The sequence below is a fragment of the Cicer arietinum genome, chromosome 2 (genome assembly GCF_000331145.2).
Source record: "Cicer arietinum cultivar CDC Frontier isolate Library 1 chromosome 2, Cicar.CDCFrontier_v2.0, whole genome shotgun sequence".
NCBI classification, from domain to species: Eukaryota; Viridiplantae; Streptophyta; class Magnoliopsida; order Fabales; family Fabaceae; genus Cicer; species Cicer arietinum.
In genome coordinates, this window is record NC_021161.2 from 25549052 (window position 1) to 25554793 (window position 5742).

Sequence of the window (5742 nt, forward strand, 5' to 3'; positions counted from 1 at the left end):
AGTGCATATAATGTATATTCTGTTAGTTATTATATGTAAATGATCATAGGACACAATATATGAACATGCATATGGATCTGAATGTAGTTTAGGTTGTAAATTAGGTTATATATATATACGTATCTGAATGTAGGTAATTAGGTTGTAAATTAGGTTGTATATATGTATCTGAATGTAGTTACTTAGGTTGTAAATTACAGAGTTACATATATGTTAAAAAAGTTACAGAGTTCTGATTTATGTTCTACTGATTGTGTGAACTGATTGTCTATAATATGTTCTGTTCTACTGATTGTCTGTAATATGTTCTGTTCTACTGATTGTCTGTAATATGTTCTGTTCTACTGATTGTCTATAATATGTTCAGTTCTACTGATTGTGAAGTGATTTTGGATCAAAAATAATTTTGGGTACAATGATAAAAGACAGCGCTTTTTAAAAAAAGTGCCATAAAAAGCTAAAAAGCATTTTTCATTTCAAATAATTAATTTACAACTTTTAAAAAAAAAAAACACACACACATTTTACAGCGCTTTTTTTAAAAAGCGCTGTAAAATGCATTATTATTTTTTTTTTTTAAACGCTGTAAATTAATTATTTGAAATGAAAAATGCTTTTTAGCTTTTTATGGCACTTTTTTTAAAAAGCGCTGTCTTTTATCATTGTACCCAAAATTATTTTTGATCCAAAATCACTTCACAATCAGTAGAACAGAACATATTACAGACAATCAGTAGAACAGAACATATTACAGACAATCAGTAGAACAGAACATATTACAGACAATCAGTAGAACAGAACATATTACAGACAATCAGTAGAACAGAACATATTACAGACAATCAGTAGAACAGAACATATTACAGACAATCAGTAGAACAGAACATATTACAGACAACATAACTCATATAATGGGGTGCATATTACAGCGCTTTTTTGGGAAGAAGCGCTGAAAAATGTGCATAACAAGCGCGCGTTGTATTTACATGTTTTATAGCGCTTTTTTAAAAGCGTTGTTGTATCATTTACATCGCTCGTTTGCACAACGCTTATTTTTTTGAAAAAGCGCTGTAAATGGCTTAAAAAAAGCGCTGCAAAATGCATTTTTTCGCGTAGTGACGATTGTGCGGCCATCTACTGCTCCTCCTTTATAACAAATTGGATACGTTGTCTCAGGTACTATATTTATTAATTTGTTGTTGTCACGAAAACTAATAAATTGTTACATAATAAATCATATAAAATCTTTTCTTTTTTGAAATTTGTTGATCTGTTCTGTTTTGAAATATTTTTTGTTTTGAAATTGTTACATAATAATGGACTTTGATTTCCATTTTCCAATATTAGATAATGTGTACTATATATTGGTATAATGTTATCAGTAGCTTATTATTTTTGTAACTGCATTTATATAGGTCATATAATATGGACTGGAAATGGAGTATGAAAATGGAGTGAAGGAGTTTGTTGAGTTTGTAATGAATAAGGCAAAAGATCCAAATAGAGTCGTTTGTCCTTGTTTAAAATGTTGTTTTGGAAAACGCGTTAGAGAAGATGAATTGGAAGGACAATTAGTATGGAATAGAATTGATCAAAGCTATACATGTTGGATAAGACATGGTGAGAAAAGAAAAGGAAACATTAATTTGGAGAATGGTTCAACATATGCTTCAACTGATTTCTACACAGATACATATGAGCCGGACCGAGTTGAGGAGATTGCAAAAGCAGTTGAAGAAGATCTTCGGGATTGTCCTAAAATGTTTGAGAGTTTGTTGAGTGATGCAAAGAAACTATTATATAATGGTTGTACTAAATTCACAAGACTGTCGGCGATATTAAAGTTGTACAACTTAAAAGCCAGTAATGGATGGTCTGATAAAAGCTTCACATAATTATTAACACTCTTAAAAGATATTTTTCCAGATGATACTGAACTTCCCATGGGTGTTCTAAACGGATTTTGTGCTATATTGGCATGAGTTACGAAAGGATTCATGCGTGTTCTAACGATTGCATTTTATTTCGAAACGAATATGAATTACTAAAGGCGTGTCTGAAATGCAATGTATCTCGATATACGAAGAAAGGATCTACTCCAACAAAAGTCGTGTGGTATTTTTCTATAATACCAAGATTTAGGTGCATGTATCGCAATGAAGAAGATTCAAAACACTTGACATGGCATGCAGATGAAAGAATTAGAGATGGAAAGTTTCTACACCCTGCAGATTCTCCACAATGGGAAAAAATTGATCACGAGTATCCTGAATTCGGGATAGAGTCAAGAAATCTACGACTTGCACTTTATATTGATGGAATGGATCCACATGGTCTTCAAAGCATCTCAAACATCATGTGGCCGGTGATTTTGTTGATTTATAACCTACCTTCATGGTTATGTATGAAGCGTAAGTTTATGATGTGATCTTTGTTAATTTTTGGACCCTAACAACCGGGGAATGATATCGACGTATACTTGACTCCTTTAATTGATGATTTAAAAATTATATGGAAGACAGGTGTGGAAGTTTATGATGGCTATAAGAAAGAATGTTTCAATTTGAGGGCTATGTTGTTCGGCACAATTAATGATTTTCCAGCATGTGGTAATTTATCAGGATATAGCATTAAAGGTCAGTGTGCATGTCCTATATGTGAAGATAGTACAAATTGGATGCGATTGAAACATTGTAAGAAGAATGTATTTCTTGGACATCGTATATTTTTACCTTATAGTCATCAATATCGTGGGTGGATAAATGCATTCAATGGAAAATTAGAGGAAGGTAAAGCTCCTTTAGCACCGACTAGATATCAAATACTTGAAAAAGTACAAGGTTTGACCAATAAATTTAACAAACCTTTTGCGGGAGAGCTGGTCAAAATTGGGTGGAAGAAAAAGTCAATTTTCTTTGAATTGCCATATTGGAAGTCATTGTATATAAGACATTTCCTCGATGTGATACATATTGAAAAAAATGTATTTGATAGTGTTATTTGTACGTTACTCAATGTTCCAGGAAAGTCTAAAGATGCCATCAATACAAGATTGGACTTGGTCGATATGGGAATAAGAAATGAATTGGGTCCCGTAAAGAAAGGAAATCGCACATATCTACCTTCAGTCGCTCATACTCTATCTATAAAGGAAAAAATTGTTTTATGTAAATTTCTACACGAAGTTAAAGTTCCAGAAGAATACTCTTGAAACATTAAAAATTTAGTTTGTATGAAAGACCTCAAGTTAAAAGGTTTGAAGACCCATGATTGTCATATTCTAATGAAGCATTTGCTACCAATAGGTATACGTTCCATTTTACCTGAAAAAGTTCGACGAGCCATAACTAGATTATGTTTCTTCTTCAGGGAAATTTGTAGTAAAGTGATCGATCCTCAGAAATTATCGACACTACAGAGGGAAATTGTTGTTACTTTGTGTGAGCTTGAAATGTATTTCCCACCATCGTGTTTTGATATAATGGTTCACCTTACTGTTCATCTCGTTAAGGAAACACATCTTTGTGGGCCAGCTTATATGAGATGGATGAAGTAACAATGTCGATTTACATGAAAGGGGGGTTTGAATTGTAAATGCACCTTTTAAAAATTCCTGTTAAAACTTAAGAAAATAACTCAAGATTGATCTTAGGTGTGAAAACAGAAAACGAAGAACGTTCTTGGTTTTAACCAGAAAACGGAGAACGCTCTTGGTTAGTTAAAATCAGTAATTCAATTTATGTTTTTAACTCGATAATCAATCCAACTGAAAGTAAATAGATAAGGGAAGAGATACCACACAACGATATATCCTGGTTCACCCAACCCGGGTTACGTCCAGTCCTCACAACCGTGAGATTTTCAACTAAGTGTTTAAAACAAAGAACCTTCTTGATCTTACAACACCTAGTCTAGATCAACCTTGATCTGTTTCAATCTTTATTACTTTCCACCCAGAAAGAAATAACAGTACCTATCTAACTTTGATAGCATTCAATGTACTCTAAACAAACTATAAAGAAACTCTTATAGTTTGAGTTTTTACAGTTGGATTGTTTTCTACAGAATCTGAGATTTCTCAACTCTTGTTTGAGAATTGATTCTTTACAAAGGATCTAATGAAAATTACGCAATCTAATATAAGAATATAGATCAGCCTCTATTTTGCGAAAAATCAGAACTTCAAGTATGTATGTGATTGATTTGAGGATTTTTCAGCACTTGAATTTCTTGCCTTGATCCTGGATATTGGCCTTCTATTTATAGGCATTTAGAAAGCTTTAATGAAGATCAAAAAGAGCTGTTGGTAGTTATTTGAAGTTTGAATGAAGGCAATATATCAGATTAAAAATAATCCAGCTTTGAAAAACTGTTTTTCTTCTTTTTTGACTTTTCTGGTTTAGCATTAAAGCAGTTTTGTCTTCTAGTTAAAAAGCCTTTGAAGTTTCTCCCTTGATCTTGGACGGTACAGTCTTGATCTTGAGTCTTGAATGTAGCCAGAGGAGTTTGGAGAAGAATTATAAGCCATTGCATAAGAGAATGCACAACTGCTGAAGTTATGCAGAAAACGGAGATTGATTATCAATCTGGGTCTGTCAATTTGAACTTTCTTGAGATTTAATAATCAATCTGGAGTTCCTATTTTAATCATTCTGGATGTCTTTTTGCAATGTCTTGTCATATATCAAGGTTGATAAAACTTTCTTGATAGTTTGATTTTTTAGAGTTACAAACTGTCTTGATTTTTGTATGACTTTGAGTCCTTTTATTTAAGAGATCAGATAAGCTTTTTGAGCTTGGATGAATCCTATTTGTTCCTTGCCATGTGATGATTCTATATGAATAAATTTCCAGGGCAGACTTTTTGTTAAAGGGATAGAAAAAGTTTGATCAATGTAACACCCCGAATTTCAAAGCGAGGGTGTATTTTTTTTTTCAAAAGAAATTAAAATAAAACAGAGAAATAAATAAGGTAATACCTTAGGATAAATAATTAAGTCATTATAATTTACAAGCAGCGGAAAAGTTTCTCGAAATATGAATCCAAAATATTTACACATCAAAATGTGGTACATGTAACCCATCGAAAATAACATGTCATGCTGACAATATTAGTATAGGTACAATCTTCCAATCTAAAATAAATACAATTCAAAAGAAAGACATCTGTTCCCTCTATGTCAACCTAATCTGATCATTCTCCAAAACAAACTAAACACCCTGAGTGATCTCCACGCGCCGCGTAAGATCCTCCTAACATAGCTCTAGTCAGGCATTCCCATCTACATTCTCATCCACAGGGTACGCGCCCTGTAACCACGCGCCCTGTAACCAATTCAATCGATTGGCAAATCTATTTTGCCTAAATAGTTGAGCTACTGTAATGGCCAAATCGATTGGGAAATCGATTAGTTCACTATCTTTTCAAGATTCAAGAAAACAAGAAACATAACAATCGATTGGGCAATCGATTTCGTAAATGGTTTTAAGAAACATATTACAAAATCGATTGGCACATCGATTTTGTCAAAATAGCTGAGTTCCTGTAACCAATCAAATCGATTGGGAAATCGATTTCCCTGCATATTTTTCTAAAAATACATAAACTAACTCAATCACATTCACACACAATTCCAACACATAACACTTAGCACTTATAACACAATCACTACAACATCATGAGCTTCGAAATAGTTTTGCAATCAAACATGCTATCACACAATTCCCAAAACATAACACTTA